Source organism: Terrapene carolina, unplaced genomic scaffold, assembly GCF_002925995.2.
Source record: "Terrapene carolina triunguis isolate 2854851 unplaced genomic scaffold, T_m_triunguis-2.0 Scaffold42, whole genome shotgun sequence".
In the NCBI taxonomy this organism is placed as follows: Eukaryota; Metazoa; Chordata; order Testudines; family Emydidae; genus Terrapene; species Terrapene triunguis.
The window spans coordinates 52,622,532-52,645,763 of NW_020664393.1; positions in this window are offsets into that span (position 1 = coordinate 52,622,532).

A 23,232-nucleotide genomic window follows, 5' to 3' on the forward strand; every position below is an offset into this window, starting at 1 on the left:
AGCAGTCCCTGTACGTTTTTGCACACAACCAAATAGAACATGCGAAATGCTTGATGCGTGGGGCTAAGGTGTGATTGTGGGGGGCCTGTTACAGACCACCGAATCAAACCAGAGAACAGGATGAATAACTCCTTAATACCTATTTGTAATGTGTGGAAAGAAAAATTATATTGTTATGAGGACTTCAGTTTGGGAGACATATGCTGGAGGCCTCATGCAGCCAGTAGTAAAACATCATTAGAGTTTCTAAAAATTATAGATGATTTTCTAGAACAAAACATATTGCCCCCAAAAGGAGGTAATAATTTTGGACTTCATTAGGATGGATAAAAATGAATTAATCAGTGGACTGGAAGTAGGTCGTTGCCTAAGAACCAATGATCATATCCTGATTACATTCAATATGGCAAAGAGAGAACAGTCCCAACCAGTAATGTATATACATGGTGCTTCCGACAGGATAATTTTCCAAAATTGAGGGGGAAATTATGAGTGAAATTGATTCAGAAGGAAATATTTAGACAGTAAAATGTGAATGAAAATTAGGAATTCTTAGAGAACAGTTTATTAGATGGCCAAAAAGCCAGAATTCCACAATCAAGAAAGAGGACAACTTTGGCTAAAAGCCCATCCTTGTGAAGTCAAAAGAGCAATTAGAAACAAAAAAGCAATATGTAGCAAATGGAAAATAAATAAATATCAATCGACATATACTAGAAGTTATGAAGGGCAGAAAATTTAGAAGGGAAGCTAAAGACATAAGGAAAATATACATAGCTGGAAGGTCTAAGGACAATAAGGAGTTTAAATATATTAGCAACAAAAGAAATCCTAACAATGGTATAGGCCCATTATTATATACAGATGACAAAATTGTTAATAATGATACAGAAGAGGCTGAATTCAATAAATATTTCTGTTCTGTATTTGGAAAGAAGCAAGATGATGCAATTGTATCATATGAAGATGATGATTCAGTGCATTAGTAACTGAGGAGGATGTTAGATGAAATCTGCTGGAAATAAACATTTTTATATCAGGATCAGATAACTTACACCCAAGAGTCCTAAAAGAGTTGGGTGAGGACACCTCTGGCCTGCTATTGTTAATTTTTACATAAATCTTGGAAATTCCAGGAGACTGAAAAACTGCTAATGTTCTGCCAATAGTTGAAAAGTGCAAGCAGGATGACCTGAGTATCTATAGGCTGGTTAGACTGACATTAATCCTGGGCAAAATAATGGATAAGCTAATACAGGGTTCAGTTAATAAACAGTTAAACATTGGGAATATAATTGGTGCCAGTCAACATAGTTTTATGGAAAATAGGTCAGGTAAAAAAAAACTGATTTCATTTTTTGATTAGATCACAATTTTGGTTGATAGAGGTAATTGCATAGATGTAATTTACTTAAATTTTTGTAAGTTATTTGATTTAGTACTGAATGACATTCTGGTTAAAATAAGCACTATACAATATCGATAGAGCACATGTTAAATAGATTAAGAACTCACTGACTGACAGATCTCAAAAATTGAATCATCATTGAATGGGAGTGTTTCTTAGTAGCATTCCACAGGGATCGGTATGCAGTCCAATGCTAGTCAACATTTTCATCAAGTAGTTGAAACTAAATATAAAATTTGTGGATGACACGTTGATTGGCAGATTGGTAATGATGAGGCGAGAGCAGTCAGATGGAGTGTTTTGAACTGCTTGCTAAACTGGGCACGTTCATATAAAAATATGTTTTAATACAGCTAAATGCAAAGTTATACCTATCTAGGAACGAGGAATGCAGGTCATACCTACAGAATTGGGGTGCTGTATGCTGGAAAGTAACTCTGAAAAGTTTTTTGCGTCATAATGGACAAACAACTCAGCATGAACTCCCAGTGTGATGCTGAGACAAAAAGGGCTAACACAATCTTAGGATGCATGTAGCAGGGTGGTCACCCGCTCCTGTCATACAGGGCTTAAAACAGCCCCGGAGAGGGCTGTGGCTGGAGGCAAGCAGCCCAGGCTGATTGGGGAAGCAGCCTCAGCTGTGGCCATGCCCCAATCAGGGCCCAGCTGGTCCTTATAAGAGGGCAGTGGGCTAGGCGCAGACAGACACTCTCTCTCTCGCCTTTGAGAGGGAGGGGCCTGCCTGCTGGGGAGCATACCTGAGTACTTGAGTTGGAGCAGGTCTGGGGGAAGGCCAGAGGATCTGGGGAGCTCCAGCCTGGAAACTCCCCTAGGCTGCAGGCCTAGTATAAGGCTGAATAGGTACTGGGGTTGCAGGGGGCAGCCCAAGGGTAGGCAGAGGCAGCAGGTCCAAACCCCCCTTGCCTGTGATGAGTGGCTTATATACTGAAGTCTGCCCCAGTGAATGGGGCTAGATAGGGACTGGGAAGTAGCCATATACTGAGGCGAGGTGGGGATGGGGGTGGGGGTTACCCTGGAAGGGGGGAGACCCAGAGACTGTGGGGTTACTGCCAGGGGGCAGCACCCCAGTGGAAAGGGGCACCGGGGTCTGGGAGGGACACGGGGGCCCTGCGGTAGCGAGACACCGGCCAACAGAAGGTGCTCTGGAGGCTGGAAGCTAATTCCCTGAGAGACCAGCAGGAGGCACCTCAGGGGTGAGTCTCGCATTGTTACAATGCACAACAAAGTGTCGACTAGAAGTAGGGAGGTGATTTTACCTCTAAGTACAGCATTGGTGAGACTGATACTGGAATACTGCATCTAGTTCTGAGGTGCACGTTTTAATCAGGATGTTGAATAATTGGAGAAAGTGCAGAAAAGACACAAAAAGTGATCTGAGGGCTTGTGAAAATGCCTTACAATGAGAGTTGTAAATTTCTCAATCTGTTTAGTTTATCAAAAAGAAGATTGAGTGGTGACTTGATGATCGAGTACTGGATGTTTTTTTTTTTTTAAAGATATGCTCTAGAAATTATTCTGGGGAAGCTTGGGGAATTATTCTGGGGAAGTTTGGGGGATTGTTTGGGGGATTATTTTGGGGAAGCTTTTGTATAAGGAGGTCAGACTAGATGATCACAATGGTCTCTTCTTGTCTTGAATCTATCAATACCTTTATGGAGAGAAAATACCAGATACTATAGCGCTCTTTAATCTAGCCAAGCAAAGCATAATAAGATCCAGTGGCAGGAAGCTGAAACCAAATTTAAATTGGCAATTAGGCATACATTTTTAACAGAGAAGACAATGAACCTTTGGAACAAACTACCAAGGGAAGTGGTGGATTTTCCATCTCTTGATGTCTTCAGATCAAGACTGGATGCCTGTCTGAAAGATATGCTTTACCCAAGCACAACTTATACTTTAGTCAAAGATAAGTTATTGGGCTCAATACAGGGGTAACTGGGTGAATGGTAATGGCTTGTGATATACAGGCGGTCAGAGTAGATCTAATGGTCACTTCTGGCCTTAAACTGTGATTCCATTAAAGATGCATACTTTGAAAGTAAAGAATCTTAAAATCAATGTCATGTAACTGATTGCAGCATTAGAACCATTGAATAAATGTCCTTTTTTGGAATATCTCTCTGCTACTTTTTCATTCATGAAATAGATCTTATTTAAGTCTTTCAAACACAATAAATTTGAGTGGCAGGTAATATATAAAAATATATTATCTGATTTGGATAATATTTAATTTGCATGTTTTGCAAGTACAATCCAAAACTGACTGATGTATATTTGAAAACATAATGTAAATGTTGTAGTATGACAGATAAGTATTATGCATTATGGGTCTGAATTATCCAACTACTGCAGAATTTTGAAAGTGCAGATTTAATGGAATACAGAAAATGTCTAAAAATATGAACTGAATATTGCTTTGAAAATTTTTAACCAGTAATGGCCTGATTTGAGCAGATTAATCTGTTAACTTGATGCCAGACATAAAGCATGAAATTTACTAAGCTTGGGTACTAAGTGGCACCTCCCAATAATGCACAGGTAAGTGAACATACAAATGGACACTTTCGGTTGTGGGTGGGAGGATTTGGTGGTAGTGGGTTTTTTCTTTTTTTTTTTTTGAAATACAGAAAGATTTTTAGAAAATACAGTTGGGATTAGCACGTTAATGTCTCTTGCCATTGGAGAATTGACAAGGGTCTTAGTAGTCTTATCCAATATCTAATGAATACTTATCTCACTCACTATTTATCTGCATCACAAAACCACTGCACAACTCAGAGTAATTGGCATATTTTGCATTTGAGGAGTCCATATGGGTGGATGATCTTGTGGTTAATTCATTGCACTGAGAGTATGGGATCTGGATTTAATTCTGTGTCACAGATTTCCTGATCTTGGGAAAATCACTTAATTTCTGTGCTCAGTTTCCCCTGTGTGTAAAGTGGCGATATTATTTCTTTTTTCTGTCTTTCTTTGTCTTGTCTATGTAGACTGTAACTCTTTGGGGCAGGGACAGTCTCTTACTCTGTGTTTGTGTCTAGCGCAATGGGTCCTGATAGTAGTTAGGGTCTGTAGGTGCTACTGTAATATACATTATAACAAGAAGAATCAGGATTGGATGAAAGGACGCGTTGCCCGTCAGGACTGAGGAAGAGTGACACTGCTGTGTAGTACATGGTCAGGAATGTTTCATTACATTGTTGTATAGATTATGGAAAATCATAAATAAAATTATTTATGATGTGGTTTGCTTTGGAATATTTGTTTGGGTCCCACACAGGGCCGGTGCAAGGAAGTTTTGCGCCCTAGGCGAAACTTCCACCTTGCGCCCCTCCCCACCCCTGCGGCAGCTCCCCACCCCTCTCCCGCCCTGAGGCTCCCCCCGGGGAGCCGTGCAGCAGCTCCCCACCCCAGCTCACCTCTGCTCTGCCTCCTCCCCGAGCACTCCGCCCCCGCTCTAATTCTCCTCCCCTCCCAGGCTTGCGGCGCCAAACAGCTGATTGGCGCTGCAAGCCTGGGAGGTGGGAGAAGTGGAGCGGCGACCTCGCACTCGGGGAGGGGGCGGAGCAGAGATGAGCTGGGGTGGGGAGTTGCCGCATGGCTCCCCAGGCCGGGGGGGTGGGGAGCTGCCGCTGGGGGGAGGGATGCCTCAGGGCAGAGGGGGTCAGCTGCCGCAGGGCTCCTCACCCCAGCTCACCTCTGCTACGCCCCCTCCCCGAGCACGCCACCCCCTCCCTGAGCATGCCGCCCCCGCCGGCAATGACAATAATTGCATGGAGCAGCTGCTGCGCTGGGAGAAGGGAGTCTGAGCTGCACGTGTCAGCGCGCCGCCGGCAGCCCAGCCCAGGAATGCTGTAAAAAAAAAATTGGGGGCACCGCTTTTTGGTGCCCCCAAATCTTGGCGCCCTAGGCAACTGTCTAGTTTGCCTTAATGGTAGCTGGTCCCACAGCTAAAAGGCTTAGAGGGATGAACCTCTCTGTTATTTATAGGAGAAAAGCCACCTGTGGCCAACTTCATTTACATGAATTTTAAAGTTGCTTTCTCATAGTTCTACATACTCTGTTTTGTTACTGTAGCTGGAACTTTTTCTGATTGTTGTTGTGAGTTGTTCTCAGGAAAGGGGATAGGACTTGTATGAGATATGCCTAGGAGAAAGTGGGTCACCCTGACTGTACAGGTAGTGGATTCTCATTTGGGAATGGGATTCAAGTTCAACAGGACAGGGTAGGGGACTCTGCCCTAGAACCAGGGAATGAGGTCTCTGGGTTCCCCATCTAGAGATTCTGAACCCTGTGAGGAATGAGGCTGAACTGGTGGTCATAGCACAGAGTTAACTTTACAGCGAGGCCTGGCCTGGCCAGACCAGCAGTGGCAACATGGAGCTGACTTCACCGTGAGGTCTGACAGGTGGCAGGGCAGAGCTGTCCAGACTAGCAGTGGCATAGCGGATGGCATAGAACTAGACCAGGTAGTAGCACAATGGGCCAGGATCTGGAGCTGCAGTTCTTTTGGCACTACAGCCAACAGCAAAGGACACTCACCCCCTGACAATCACTGAGTCTAAGTAGACCTGTGAGTGGGGGTTTAGATGGGAGGGGATTGCCTTGTTAGTAAGAAGGGTAGTCCTCAAGAAAAAAAACAATTAATACTTGGAATTGTGGAGTTGGCCAAACTCCTGACACACTGATTGGGTTTTGCCCATTTTATTGTATGTATATATGTATGTATATATGGTTATTGCATTTCTTTTGTTTGGATTTTCCCTTTCCCCCCAAATAACTGGTGTTTGTGGTTCCATGGTCACAAGGACTCCAAACCACTTGTGAGTGAGGAAGAACCACCTGCAAAGGTGACCAGGGAGGTTACATTTTAATTTTCCAGAGCCAGAAGTAGGAGTGCAGCTCATGTTGAGGGCATAAGCCACAGCTGTAGTCGTTTTAGGAAAGGACTCCTAGCCAGACTGAACCTGGCCCGTGTTGCTGCCATTGGCCTACATTTGTGAAAGTCTTAAGCACTGGGTGAAGGGGAGGTTTCCTTATTCTTACCATGTCTCTCCACTAGGCAAACATTTGCTTAACATAGCTCCTGCCTGAATTGCTTCAATGCATTGGAAACCTTAAACAGAAATTTCACTAGAAAGTACAGAGTTGGTAAGTGCAACTTTACACTACACTTTCAATAACAAATATATATGTATTCTCGTTTCTCTTTTGAAAGTTGTAATGAAAATCGATAGTGAGGAATGAGTGTTTCTAGCTGAGTTTCTCTGAGAACTCCACATGGGTAACACATGTAACTCTTACAGTAGCAAACTACATACACTGACTTCAGTGAGATCAGGATTTCACCCGCTGTCTACTGTAACCTATCTGAGATATGAGGTCAGGATTTCACTTCATTGTGGTACCACAAAATGCCAACACAATTGGGGTAGCAGTGATTACACATACATGCATGTTTTGTATCTCAGCAAAGTATCCTCTCCCCAGCATATGTCAGTGACTTGTCTAAAGCTTGTCAATAGCTTACTTCAATGAAGTTAAATAGGAGGTTTATTATGGATTTTAATGGCTGTAGGATCAGGTCCCAGGGACTAAAGAAGTCAGAGCCGATAATTCAATAGGCATGTTACTGTCCTTGGGGTTTATATTCCCACAGCGTCTACATTTTCACCCAAAGCTCCTTTGTAGATTGCAAATACTTTGCCACTGTCCATTTTCACTGAAATACTTTCCACTGAAAGAACAGTTCTTGAAGACATTGAATATATCCATACTAGAGTGCAGTCTGATTAAAACCGATGCCAAAGAATATTCAGGGACTGCTACTTACTCTTTCCTTTCTTCTCAGTTAAGAACTGAAAGCTCTTGGTGGCAATGCATGTTACATTTTCAATTTGTGTCCATTAATTCTAGCTAAAATAAGCACAAAGAGTAAGGAATGTGAGATTTGAGGGTGTGAGAGAGTTATGTTTCTGGCTTCCCCCATGAGTCTGGGGTGAAGATGGATTAATGCAGTAAATAACCTTTCTGGGACAGATTTCCCCAGAAAAAATTCCTAAAATGCACTTGCATAAGATACATATACAAACAGCTAATTGCATATGTAGAATTACTGGATGCAAAGCAGTTCCTTGCACACACAAATGTATATTTTGCACATACAATTATCATGTCTAAATGTTGTGGGTATAATTTAGGCACCTGTTTTTGAAAATGTGGTCCCTTGTATAACTGTGATTTAGGCTTTTCCAGTTTAACTAAGAAATAAAAACATAAAGTTTGTGTGCTTAATATTTGCAGGTGCATCTTTGCCCTTGTTGATCCATCCGAGCCACATACTATTTATTTTGCTTGTAGCTTCATTTTCAGTCCAGTAGCTAGAATAAGTAGCTAAGGCTGGATGCAAGATAAATGAACGAGGTGGGGGTTGGGAAGAAGTGGAATTCTCACCTGCCCCCTAGGCTGCAGAGTGTTAGCAGAGCTGCTCTGCTAAGGCTACACCAACCCCGGGGCGGAGTATGTGCCCAATATTGGGGGAGGCAATCAGATACATACAATAGTGATGGGTAAACTTACAAAATCTTAGATAAGTAGGAAGTCCTCCAGCTGCATACCTGATACCCCAATGGTTCGTCTATGCTGCACACCTTTGTGTCTCCACCAAGCTGATCTCTGTACAGCACAGGGAACATAGCCCTTGCATGGGCTGTTGCATTCAGTCTTCTCTTTTATGCACGAAAACCATACCGACTTTGCCACTTGTGGCCTTCAGGACATGCAAGTAGGAAAAGGGTGGGCGGGGCTGATTTTGTCTTTAAGATTCCCCCCTCCCCCCCCCCCCCCCCCACACAAATAATACTCTCTAGTGATGTGAAGTGTGGCATGTCTTCAGTAGAGCTGGTCAAAAAAAATGAACTCAAATTAATGAAAATTTTGAAAGTTGTGTTTATTTTGAAGGGCCAATTTTTCATTTTTAATGGTTTCCCTTTTTCAATATTTAAAAATTGCTTTTTAGCAAAAACATTATTGAAATTGTTAGCAAAATATTTTCATTTACCAACACCCGCCCCCCCACCCCACAAAAAAGATTGAAACAAGGTATGAAATGTTATCAAAATCGATAATTTTTCACAATATGTGGCTTTAAAAAAGGCCATTTTTAATGAAAAACTTTTCATTCAAAAAATTCTGAGAGCTATATATGCCAACACATTGAGACTTAGAAAGAACTGTAATGTGTACCTGGTTTTATAACAATCATTAGGACACTATAAATACTGGGTTTGTGTTCTTCCTCTGTGTTCAGCTGTGGAAGTAAATATTCCAACTACAAACTTCAGATTCCAGGTGGCAAATAATATTTTTGAACAGTCAACATGATCTGTGGCAAAATTACTGTGGCCTCTATGTTGGTGTAACCAATGCCTGATATATAAACTGCTGTTAAATGATGGAGATGGTCATTTGGGTAATTGACCTGCCATTATTTTCTTACTCTTCTTGTTACTGAGTGCTTGCTTATGAGCAAAATATATTGTTATAAACATAATATAGAACAAAAATGCACCATATCTGGTAAATTAATTATGAATAATCCTCTCTGATGTTTACTTGATGTGGTTTATTTGGAAGTTTCTACAGCATTTCAAAACTTGTCATAGAGATTGAGTATTTTGTTAAGCATAGCAATTCATTTTTCATGATAATTTTTATTCTCCAGTTTTTAATCAGTATTTTTTCCTACAGCTATATGTGCTGTGCTTGAGGTCATTTTTGTTTGTTCTAATAAAGAGCACTTAATATTTTACATTCAGTGGTAACTAGAACTGGTGAAAAATGGGGAAATTTTGGTTGAAAAAACCCCTGAAATTGTTTCACTTTTCCAGAGTTTGAAATGGACCGATTTTCCATTTTTGTGAACATTTTCATTATTTTCACTGATTTTTTTTCAAACTACACTGATACCTACACTCTTACTGAAATGTATGGTTTTGATACATAAATTCAAAATGAGAACAATTTTGATAAAAAATTCAGTAACATTTTCAAAAGAAGTGCCAGAATACAAAAATAGAGCATTTTGACAATGTCAACAATTTTAAATGAAAAGTTTCATTTCAGGAAAAAAAAATGATAAAAATTCTCTTTTGCAAAAAAATTCAAATGACTCTTATCAAAACTTGTCTGAGGTCATTTTAAAGTGTTTTGCAAATGTGTGTTTAACCGAGGAATTTTTGTAATTGTCTCTGAATGTAACGTTAGATCTACATGGATCAGATGGTACAACATTCTTCAAAGTTTCTGTTATGAGCTCTTTACTGCTCCATGCTTATGTATAGCCTGTTTGTCCCCTTATCTGTGGTTGTTGGTGACTTAGCAAGTGTAGTATTCAGATTCTGAATGAAACTGATGAGCTATTTTGTTGATTGTCATATTAACAAGATATATAATTTGGTCAATATCATTAGATAAATGCACCTTAGTTAAGAAGTATCTTATATCAAATTCATCTAGAGGAAAGCTTTTATGCTCACTCAAATTATTGCTATTCGCTTTTTCACCTTTTGATTACTGGGGAGTCCATCACTAAATTGCAGTTTGTGAGGCTTTTGCTGTTCATTTATAAGATCAAGAGGTTAAAACACTGCCTCGTTTTTTAAATTAAGGCTTTATTTGTTCCTAGCCTAATAGTTCCAGAAAATTGTATTTGATAAATCTTACCTTTCATTTTTAGGTCTTCTCTTCAATGTATTCACAATCTAGATTTATTTTAAAGTTTTCATCAAGAATGAGATCATGTACTATTTACTGTAAAATAAAACCTAGACATTATAAAATTAGTTATTTTAAAATAAAACAAATTGCTATTTAACATGCTTGAACTCTTCAAAATCTAAAAAAATATAACTATAGGATTTCAACTACCATTTAGGTGGCCAAATTCTGTGTTCTCCCACCCTACTCCCACCCCCACCCCTGGAGCCTGGCTCTCCCTCCCCCATCCTGCCCCACTCACCCCTCCACCCCTGGAGCATGGATCTCTCTCCAAGCCCTGCACCAGTCACCTCTCCACCCCTAGAGCCCTGCTCAACTGGCAGGGGGAGGGTGGTGGAGAGAGCAGAGAGCGATGGTGGTGCGGGGGAGATGAGCGGGGGCAGGGCCCTGAAGGAAAGAGGTGGAGCAAGGGGCAGGGCCTCAGGGGGAAAGGCGGGGTAGGGGGTGGGGGAGGTTCCAGCGCTCAGTGTCCGGTTTTCACAAGTGAGAAAGTTGACCACCCTAAATTCAACTCCACCCTTCATAAGGGTGAGAAAGGGAATTGGCACATGATAGCGAATGCCCCTCTCTTTGGGTTGAGGGGCTGTCAGAGTCAGGGTAACCTAACATGACTTGAACGGTTGAGGAGATAGCAGTGGTGTGGCCCTATGCTTTGACGTATGCGGCAAAGAGAGAATGGAAGAGTCACTGATTGGAGAGAGGAGGAAATAAATCTGGAGCAGCCTGATGGAACTGTGGGAAAGGAGGGTGGGTACAAAGTAGAAGATAGATGGTGGGATGGGGTGGATTAATCCATCACTGGGCCCTAAGGAAACATACACTTATGAGCTCTTACATTGTAATCTGAAGAACAAGAAGCTACCGTACAGTACACTCACCACAGCTGAGCTGGCTGTGCTCTGGATGCACCGGAACATTTCTGACCAGTTCTAACTCAGACTACTCAGGCTGAGAAGATGCTGGCCCAAGGATTAGAGGGTAGGAACAGTGCCTCTGGTGGGTGAGTTCTCTGTATATCCATGGGAAACAGGTTCACTAAGTCTATTCCCCACCAAAAGAGCAATGGAGGTGAAAACTCAACAAGTCAAAGCATTTAGTTTCCAGTACCCTATGCAGGAAAGGACTGCAGTGGGGATTATCTGACCCTTAATTCATAAATATCTAACATGCTTTTAGCTCCTTACATGACAGGTGCAATGTAAGTTCAAAGTGTAATTTTAAACTGCAGTTCTAAAATGTACCAGTTTGTGCTAAATGCTTTACATGAAAAAGTTCTTGAAGTGGAAACTGGGGATTGCTGAAGCCTTTTCATTCCCTTTAGAAGGCCCTGCCTATATGCTGAATGTCTAGAAATGCTACTGAAAGATTGCCTGAGCAATATTGCATAATAATGCTGCTCTTTAAATAATGTCTCAGCTACTGTACCTCCATCACAGATTTCTACCTACTGTATGATGAATTCAGTATGACAATTTGTACTTCAGAAAGCTAACTGTGTATGGCAGTAATGTACTGACTAACTTGGAAAACAAATTATCCATGCTATCTTTCTCTTTGGTTTGTGTTCAGGCACTTGGGAATTGATTCTCATTTTCATAGTGAATTGCATACCTATTGTGTTAATAACTTTGGCAGAAGATCAAATTCAGACAGGGAAAAGCTAGAGGAAAGTATAAAAAAAATCCACCTCCCCTTGATCTTCATATACTTTATTTTGATAATCTCCCTCATCCCTCACCAAAAAGGACCTAGCCAAGAGCTAATGTTTGCTATGGAACTGTGTCACAGGAAATCTTTCAAAACCAAGTGTCATTCTGGATCCATTCAAGATTACTAGGCTCATAAGAAGTACTGTAAGTTTTAAAAATGAACTTCTAAGCCAAAAGTTTTATGTCTTCTTCACAGTTTGTTGTTCTTGCCATAGCAAGTAAAGAGAACTTAATGAGGTGCCATATGTCAAGTCTGGAGTCAGATTAAAAACAAATAATTAAACTATATCCCTTCCCTATCAAAACAGATTGTGGTATGTTTGTGGAAGGAAACTGAATCTGACATATCATGTTTTGACAATTTTTCAGGACAATCCGTCATACTTCAGCAGTAAGAAAGCAGCATTTAAAAGTTGCATATCTATTCGTATGAAATGCAACTGTCAAGCCGTAACTAATTCATGCTTTCATAATTACCCTCCACTGGAAAGAAAAATCAGAGAATTGAATATTGCTGCACATACAACAGGATTTGAAATATTTTTACTTGTACATTAATTTCACTTACCAAGTAAAATCTCTCAAGGTTTTGTCAGGTAACTTACTACTCACTAAGTTCAGGTGAGAATACTCCACAAATTATTTCATGCCAAAAGGACATAATTTTCCAGTATTGGGTCAGATGATGACATGCAAAGCCATTGGGAAGTATAATTTGTTTTTGTAACACAGAATTTTTGACAATTTAGCGTATGTTGCATAACATGTGACTCCATTGTTAGTACAGGAAATAGCATCAGGAAATAGCACAAGTAAATGATGAGTTGTCTGTGTCATTCCTGGGGATCACACTGCAAATGTGCCTTGTGTGTCGACTTTCGGTTTACCACATCTAACGCTATTGTATTTTCTGTCTGAGGGAAGAATCCTTTTAACTGATCTTAATCTCACATCTGTGTGCAATGGTTATTTTAGTAGGGATAGAACAGATGAAATAGGGAAGGTTCTGGCTAACAGACTCTATGAACACAATGCTTAAAAGAAGTTATACATAGATTTTTACATTTTACATTTGTCCTGATTCTGGTATGTACATTCCGTTTCACCAAAGCGAGGACTTAAATGAAAGTTGGAGTAATTAATATGTATGTAGAGATACTACATAAGGAGTTCAGAATATATACTGAAAATATGGTTTTAAAGTCTCTATCAAGGTAGACACCTTTTCCCTCACTCAGTATGAAGCCCTTTTTGTTTGAAGCCTTCACCTGTATTCAGTCCACTGGTATGTGCCAGGGTTCAGATTCAATTTGATTTACTGTAGTTTTTTTAGTAGAAATTCAAAAGATGAGGTTGCATTTGTAATATCCAATACTATCTATTGCATCCCCTTTCATTCACTAATTTTCTAATTCTATAAAAAAAAAGCAAAAGAGTTTGCCTGCCATTTTTATTAAACTAAGGTGACTAGGCACTCTTGAATCAATTATCCTGTAGTTGTTTAATAGTTTGTATTCTCAATATCTGTTCCATTATTTTACTAGGCATTGAAGTTAGATTATCTCCTAAATTCTCCATGACTTCCCTGAAACAATTTTCATAGGTGCTGTAAATTCATTTTGTAATTGATTTGACACTCCCTACAATGCACGTCTTCCAGATCTATTGATTTGTTCATGTTTAAATTTCCCAATTATTCCCTTACCTGCAGATTATAAATAGGTATTTTTGCAAGATCTTTGTTATTTCCTAATTTCCCAAACTTCTTTTCTTATTAAAGACCAGTGCCCCAGTCATGCAACACCATCTGTCAGGATGGACTCATGTACCCATATGCAGCTCAAAATTAATGGAGTGTAATATCTTAGGCCCACATCTTCAAAGGTATTTACGTGCCCAACTTCCACTGGATATTTAAGAACCTACAAATGGTTGAGGATCTGGGTCTTAGTCATTTTAGAATTGTCATTAATTTCATCTACTGCCTCATTTGTTAACCTGTACTTTTTCTCTGGGTGTTGAAACTTCTTATTTTTTTCCATATTGTTTTTCAGTCCACCATTACAAGTTATCAGTCTGATTCTACAAACACTCAAGCACATTCGTGTCTTGATTTATGTAAGTAATTGCACTGAACTCAATGGGACTACTTGTATAAATACACTTACGCACATGCTTAAGTATTTGCTAAATCATAGTCAATATATGTTTTGGAAAGACATTTATATAAAAATAAATATAATTTTAAATGTTTCCTGTCAATAACTTAAGTACCGTATTTATCATTCAGGGATTCATTATAATTTATCACTAGGTACTTAGATTTTCCTCACATCCTTTAGATCTTTTGACTTTAAGTATCACAGAAACATTTACAGTTTTATGGATTAAACAGGTATTATTCATTCATTTTGTACTTTACGTCCTGTTTATTGTCATTTTGTAATTTATTCTGCAAGCAATGAATTCCGGTAATAATTTTATAATTTTTTTCTTACAATGGGAACCTCTGTTTCTAGGCTAATAGATAATCTACAGCAGACTTTGGATTTGGATTTTTTAAGTGTCATTAAATTCCTTTTTATAACTTCCAAGCCATTAGTAGCTAAAATAGCTGACACAGACGATTCAAAGTACTTTACACGTTATGAGGAGGGTAGGTAAATTGGTGCATATTGTTATTAATTAATGCTGTCATGATGGTTACAGGTTCTCTAGATTCCTATTGAATGCTGCCTGTTATTCCCTCAGATGACAAAAATAGCAAGCAGCAGCAGCAAAACCAGGCAGCATGTATATATGGTAAAAATACTCTGAATACAAGTGGAGCACTTTCCATTGTGGAACAACTGAAGTTATCATATACTGATCAAAGCTGAATTCAGTCAATGAATCGTGAAATCTCAATGCGATTATTTAAAGTGAAAGTGAGGGAATGAAAATTATGATGTGCTACTTCTGTGCCAGGAAGTATACTGAACATACAATGGTCCATTTCATTTGACATAACTCATATTACAGTAGAACTCCTTTGAGTCAAAGTAAAAAAAAAAAAAAAAAAAAGATTTTTGCCTTAGTAAGCCTGCAGTTACATCCTATTGACTGGGGGAAGGCTTTATTGGAGATGTCTCGAATTTTCCAATCCTGGTTAAAGCTTGCTGTTATGGGCATGGATAAACGAGGACTCTTTACATCTTGTAACTAGCTGATAATTAACAATCCATAGCTTTGTTAATTATTATTGGACTAGAGGTAGCATGTTAGAGCACTAATCAAAGAAAATGACCCCACTGTGCTAGGCACTGTACATGTACAACAGAGGCCCCTGCCTCAAGCTCTAAGTGTAAGAGAAGAGACAGTGAATAGATACAACAAATGTGGGAAGCACATGGCACCAGGAAGATAGTGATAAATAATGGTAACTTACCCTACAGTAACTGTGTCTTTCGAGGAGATGCTGTTAGTGTGGATCCCACTGTTGGTGAGCATGCACATGAGACTGGATTCTTTTTTTATAGTAGTGTTCATCAGGGCTACATATATGCCCAATGCCATATCGTGCTCCTGTTTGATGGCATAAAGGGTCGAGTGGTCACGACCCTCCCCTCAGTTCCTTCACAATTTGAATCTCATGGTCGCTGAAGACTTCAAAAATGGGAATGGAGGGCAGGCGTGGGATCCATACTGACAACAACATCTCAAAGAACCACAGTTACCTCACACGTGATCTGTCTTTTCCAGGGATGGTACAGAAACCGCACCCTTTTCCGTGTTTGTGGGTTCCAGACACAGTCAATTCTGCCATCATCTGATGTGGCACTGAGATCTTCTGCCTAATCAATGTCTTGCTGGAAAATAGACAGACTGGAGCCAGCATTGCAAGGGCTGCCAGTGAAGTCTGGCAAGCAGCTTTACATACTTGCACACCAACATGTGGCCTAACACATGGAGGCATAGTCATACTGTCTTAGCCAGCATTGATAGCTGAAGTATGAGTGCTTATAGCAACTGGAACCTGTCCTCATCTGGCTCCTGTGACCTCTTTTGTCTGCAATGGAGTGAGGAATGATTTTTCATAGCTCCCAAGGAGGTCTAGCCAGGTAAATAGAGAGAGAGCATTGTCCAGGCATCCTGGTATATCCTACTGGGATTTGCCTCTGATCAGCCAGTCATCCAAGCAGGGGTTGACATGTATGCCCTGACTTCTCAGGAGGGCCACTACCACTGCAAGGCGTTTTGTGAAAACCCTCAGTGTTGTGGAGGGTCCGAATCGTAGTACCTTGTACTGGTAATGATTTTGACCTCCCATGAATCTCAAGTACTTCCTGTGGGCTGTGTGGAGTACACATCTTCCAAGCCAAGAATCAGAAACCATCCTGGAGCCTGAAGAGATGGAATGATGGAGGCAAACATTACCATCCTGAATCTGAGGCAGTGTATGTATTTGTTCAGTCTCTTCAGGTCCAGGATTGGACAAAGGCCCCGTTTCTCCTTTGGGATAAGGAAATATTGGACATACAAGCCTTTTTCCCCCTTTACTCCTGAAATACGTCTTCTATGGCTCGCAAACAAAGCAATGAGGCCACTTCCTTTTGTAACAGGCTGTCATGAGAGAGGGACAGGGAAGAGGATGAGTAGTCGGGAGAGTGTGGAAATGAATGGGATAGCTGTGAGCAACTATGTCCAACACCCATGCACCACCTTTATTCAAGGTGATATTGATCTTAGCCTGGTGGAACGGGACAAGGCAGTTCCCGAAAGTTGTTACTGGCTCATGATTGGCTCTGATGTGGCTCTGGCATTCTTGTCAAATCTGTTCTATGGGTGATGGAGGATGCAGATGACGGCCATCTCCTCAAGCATTGTGATTGTTTTTGGAGTGGCTACTCTGATTGTCCTGAGAGTAAGGGTGAGCCGTCTTTCTTTGTTGGATCAGATATTTGTAGGACTTCCTGTAGATGGTTGGTGTATAAATCCCCAGTGACTTCAGGGGGGTCCTTGAGTCTTTCAAGGAGTGGAGCTCTTCATTCATTCATTTGCTGAAGAGCTCCATTGCTTCAAACAGGAGGTCCCATTTCATGTCTTGGACCTTTTGTCTTAAGATATAGACAAGAAACCCACCTCCTGGTCACAATAATGGCCATGGACTTTGCAGCCATGTCACAGGGATTCATGGCTACCTGTAGAGCAGTTCTCACAACCATCTAGATTTCTTTAACAATCTCTCAATTCCTCCCTAGTGTCCTGTGTTATTTTGACAGAAAGGGAGTCCCCCTCTCCCACGTCAGGAAATTATATTTGGCAAACATCTGGTGTTTGTCACTCCAAGTTCCAGTGAATAGATGAGTAGGATTTGCATCCAAAGAGGTTCAACTTTTTGGGGTCCTTGTCCTTGGGCAGGCTTTCCATTGATTTTAACTTTACCTGCACTGTTGCAGCTACTGTTGATCCTAGGTTTGTGTGAGATAAAAGCGCTCATACTTTTCAGGGCCATCTGATAATGCTTCTCTACCTATTTACACGTGGCTTGAGTGGTTTCTGGGGTTTGCCAGAGCCTCTTCGCTGGCTCTAATACACTCTAATTGAAGGGTAGAACAATCATATATTTGGCATGCTTTCCTGGTATTTGATTTTATGGGTATGTGTATTTAGCAGCCTAATTTTCGGGGGCGGGAGGGGGCAGGGAAAGGGGAGAGGAGGAATCAATTACCCAGTTATTGCACTGTTTTGTTTTTTTTAAAGGAAGAAAGAAAAAGTACTCTGTTACTCCTCAAACCTGAACTCAATATATTATTTCCTATTCCAACCCACTTCCCCAGTCTGAGTTACTCTGCCCTTTGTTGCAGCTGGGTCAGAAATTGTTTTGGCTGGGATTAGAAAGATACAGGAATCTCAGAAATTCAGTGTCTCCATACCTAATACCTTCTGCATGATTTTTAATTGCTATCCTTACATAGGGTGACCAGACAGCAAGTGTGAAAAATTGAAACGGGGGTGGGGGGTAATAGGAGCCTATATAAGAAAAAGCCCCAAATATCGGGACTGTCCCTGTAAAATCAGGTCATCTGGTCACCCTATCGCTAGAAGAGATCTTGATGTTTTAGCTGCATTTATTAGATCAACAGTACAGCTGATTTTCTTAGGCTGATGCTCTGCATCAGCACTAATAATACCAGTGCCTTGCTGTTTTATGAGGTTTTGCGTTACATATCGTTTTGATGTTCACTGGACATAACAGCAACAGAGGCAGTAATAGCATCAGCATGCCTATTTTAATATAGCTTTGGTTGCTATTACAAAACTACATTGACTTGGAGACTATTAGCAGCAGTAGCCATTAACTTCCTCTTTTGTAGACCATGCTGATTGCTTCAAGGACACAAATATCCAAATTAGTCAAAGACTACATACGTGTTTCTGGAAGGAATATAACACACATGCACAGTTTAAAAACTAGTGATATCTTATCAGTTACTTCAGGTAGTATTTACAGTAAGATTTTTAGAAACTGTAGAGGTATAGAAGATTGTATCAGAACTGTTAGACATGTATGGCATAATCCAAAGGCTATTCAAGTCATTGGGACTCTTTTCTTGAATTTAAATCGGTTTTAGGGAAAAGAAACAGTGTGACTCTGATCAGTCACAACCAACAAGTATAGTTCAACTTGTTGATGTAGAGGACTAAATATTCACAGAAAAATATTAGTGATTAATCTGTAGAGTAATTACATTTTTCAAGCAAATTTGAATAATGAATAAACTGAGGCTATTGCTGCCTGCTAACCATCATTGTGTGAGTAGGAAAAAAGGAGAACAAAGGCCCAAACGATCATTTATTTAGGTGCCTAAATAGGGGTCTAGAATAGAAGTATCCAAGTTTGAAAATTGTGTCTTAATTTCATGGAGTAAATTATTCACTGTGAATTATTCCCTCTGCTCTCATCCACACTATTCTGTAACCTGGATACAAGCAGGCCTTTAATCTGTTCACACTCTACATTGGCTCTTGATTTTCTATTGCTGTGTGCACCTTTTGCTGACATTTCTCCAACAAATTTGACAAGCCATATTTCCTTTCAGTGAAAGAAGTGCAAATTCACTCAGAGTCCAGATCTATCGCTCATCCATACCACTCTTGACAGCCAGATGAATTAGCAAATGTTCTTATTTCTTCTTGTGATGGAGTTTGAAATTATATTGTGTATAATTAATCATATGTGCTAAAGGATGTTAAGAAACTAAAATTAATTTTAATTAAGTTTGTTTTTTTCCAAGTCATATAAGCAAATCATTCTGAATAGGGGTCATTTGCAGTGCTGTTTTCTCTCTAATATCCTGAGACCAATATAACTACAAGGTGGGTGAGGTAATATCTTTTATTGAACCAACTTCTACTGGTGAAAGAAACAAACTTTTGAGCTACACAGAGCTCTTCCTCAAGTCACTTCTTGTACCCAAAGAAGAGCTCCGTGTAGCTCGAGAGATTGTCTCTTTTACCAACAGAAGTTGGTCCAATGAAAGATATTACCTCACCCACTTTGAATAAGGGTCAGCCAGCCAGCTTGCTGTACATACCACAAATAAATGCAGGAGTAATTTGTCCCTGTAGCTGCAGTACAACTTGTCTGCAGGTGCAAGGGAGAACAAAAAGGGTGTGGGATATCTCTTTCATGCTCCTCTCAGTGATGACTCAGGGTGTCCTGGGAAAGGGATCAGTGAAGGGACCAACAGGCTCACATGGTCAACAATGGGCTCTGCTGATTGATCTGCTTCTCCTTGCATCCTGATTGGTTTAGTTGTGAACCAGCATAGGAACTGCAAAGCAGAGAAACTAGTGCTTTCTTGCTGCTCTGTGGATGAAGGTAGTGCTCTTGGAGCAGCGTAATCAGGGCGTTTAACACAAGGCCAGATGGCTGGGCTCTGTTACCAGAGGATGGTGAGGTGATTGGCAGCACCATGTTTGGATTTTATCAGCGGCCAGATAGGCAAAGATTTTCTGAACAAATGACCATCAAGAGATAACAGGATGAGGTGGAATGGTCAACAATAGTGGTGGTCAGGACAGTGCCTGACTGAGCAGATCCACAGGAAAAAAGTGAACAAGCAAACTCATGTCAAAGGGGCAGTGGTTCTTACCAGTGAGGAAGTGGTGGTTGGCAGGGCCTTGGATGCAGTACAGTCACGGGGAGCATTGTAACCATGCAGTGTTCAGATAGGCATATGAAGAAATCAGGTAGTGGCCTACCAGGCTAATGACCCTTTGCCTGACAGCCCTACCAGGCCTTAAATGCAAGCGGTGAGATTAGTCTGAGGCAAAAAACTGGAGGGCCACTCCAGCTCCATGCAGTGTGAAAGTGAGTGTTTCTAAGCTACAACCACTTAGATGGTGGGCCTGAGTGGCCTCACTTGCTCTGTTTGCTGTAGCTAGCAGAACAAATTTGAGACCAGACCTTGAGTTACTGCTCTCCTCCATCTGACTGACCTTTCCAGCCCCCTCTCCTGTTGTACTGAACTGAGGTTTGGGTATTCTTTCCCCACATGCTGCAGCTGCTGTTGGCACAAAGGCTTGAGTAGCCTGGTATAGTCATGTCTTTTACCTTCTATTGCCGGGGCTTTGAGCGAGCAAGAAAATGTGTCGACAGCGAGATGGACAAATTTACCACAGAGCTGAAGCTTATAGAGGTGTGGTGTGTCACCCTGCTTTATAATCATATAGCTGTTCCAGTTCACTTAGGCAGGGTGGCACCTGCTTGCCACTGGGGCGGATATTTTCTTGTTTGAACTCCAGTCTTAGCTGAATGTGCCTGTGAAAGTTTCCAGTGGATGAGATGTGAATTAGCAGCATCTAGTGGTGGCTAATCCTTATAAAGGGTATAGGAGGTGAGGGACAGGGAGTTGTACCAGTGCAATATTTCGTCATGTGGAGGTGAAATATATTATCTATCTCCCAACCCTGGTGTGGTTGGGAGGTATAAATATAAGCACCTACGCCCAAATCCTCAAAGGTATTTAGGCACTTAACACCCAATGGATCCTACCCCTTAGAAGACCTCTGTAGGCTAGCTCCTTGGAGGCCTAATATTTCTATTTGACAGTTGGGGTGCTTTGTGGCATGTGTAAACTACATGTGAGGGGTCGGCATGGTGGCCAACAGGGAGCCTAACTTAGGCAGGGGACGAGAGATCTGATAATCACTTCTGAACTGGATGGCAGGTAACCTTCTCCCTATTTATCTGCAAGGATTATCAGTTTAATACTAGTTTTGTGGTCATAGATGAAGACAGGAAAGAAGATGTCATCAAGATAGGCACTGATCACATCAACATCAACTACCTTGGCACTCCAGCCTCCATCACCAGTCCCTGCCAGAATGATACTGATACGGATAGATCCTACCAGCACTGATTGATCCATCATCAGCACCTGGAATCAGCCATGTCCTCTTTAGAGCCAGCACGGGTGCCCCAACAGAAGGGTGAAACTAAAAGGCAGAGCTGAGAGTAGCCCAAACACGGCTCCAAACGTTGAGGCTCTGTCCCCAAAGAGGAGACGAAGCATCAGGTGATCCCAAGGCAAAAATATAGGCTCCTAAGGGAAGCAGTCTCTCTGGGCTATTCAATGTCAGTACCGGGCTGGGAACACTCCCCTTGCCAGTAGTCTCAACAGACTGCCCTTGTTCCTGTTCCTGCTGTGTCCATTTCCATGCTAGCCAACCCCTGTTCCAACCTGCATCTGCTCCTGCCTCAGCTGGCCACCCAACAATTCTGGTGGCTCAGTAAGAGGAGGCGATCAGGCTCCCCGGTGACATCATTACCCAGATCACTGACCCCAGAGCCCGATGTCTGCACCCAGAAGCAGGGAGCACTAGAAGAACAGCAGCATCCCAGCCTCCACTGAAAGAATTGTCTTCTTCAACCAATGAGGCAGTTACACCAGCCCCTGCTCTCTTGGTGGTTGACTATTTTAAAGCCTTTCTGGATTTCCTACCTTGTGCTGTGGTAACCCAGTGTATCAAAACAGTGTTCATACAAAACAAATCCCATAAACTCTTTGATATTTTCACTGCTTCAGCCATGCTCGCTCGCTCTCTCTCTCTCTGTGTATGTGTATACATAGATATATATTAAAAAATAGATATTTATAGGGAGACACACAGTAAAAACAAGTCTTCAGAAAAGTGCAACATAGTGCAGTGGTTAGGGTTTAGAAGTCATGAGACCTACATACTAGTTTGAATTCCTCCATTTTTTTGGTCATTTATACTTTCAGTGACTCAGTTTCTTGAATTGTAAAGTAGGGATAATGAAACTTATCCACTTTGGTAAAACACTTTGATCTCTTTAACTGAGTGCTATAATAGTGCTAAGTATTGCGATACAGTGGGTGAACTTAAGATGTTCATTCTGGGTCTAACGATATTGACAGTTCTAGAATTATTTCCCATTCTATGCAGAGAGTCTTTCTTTGAGACCTGTAACATCTCTAAAATAAAAAAAAAATAAAAAATGTTTTCAGCACATTGATATTTCATTTTATTTTTCATTGCTTTTTATCTCTTATCCTGTTTGTGTTTTCTCTTGTATGCTGGTGGAACCAGTCATATCTAGATATTAAAATAATTTACCTTATCACCTGTCTCAGATTAGATTTTAATGTAGAGTACAAGTGTTTTATAATTGCAACCTGTCTTGAAGAAAAAGTCAGAGTATAACTAAATGTTCTCTTAATACAAAACATTAAACAAAACAAGTCAGGTAATATATGCCACAGATATGCTAAGCATGATCTTCATAAATAGTAATGATGCTTATACGCCACGTACTTAAATCTCACCACACACAGTTCCCATCATGTCTGGTCTGAATGCTTTTCCAGTACCTAGTGCTTTCTACTGATCAACACTCCTGCTCCAAATTAACACAAATGTAAACATAAAATCAAAATATAAAAATATTGCATCCCTCCTCCAAAACTGTCATACATACATCGGAAAAGGAAGTTATTTCACGGCCTTAAATCTTATCCCTCTCTTACCCACCTCTTCTTCATTGTAATCTCTCCTTACATAATGTCAGACAGCTTCATCCTGGAAACATTTCCTCACATGGAAAGTCCTTCCATTAGTAATTCCATTGGTATCAGTGGGGCTATGCCTGGGAGGAAGTACTATCTGTGGGTGAAATTCACCCTGTGCACATGGCCAGCACAATGTAAGTCCCACTTAAATCCTATTTTGAAGTTTAAGTGGTTTAGAGGGCTTGAGCAGTCCCTCTGAATCCCATGTGAGGAAGAGTTTGCAGGCCTAATTTTA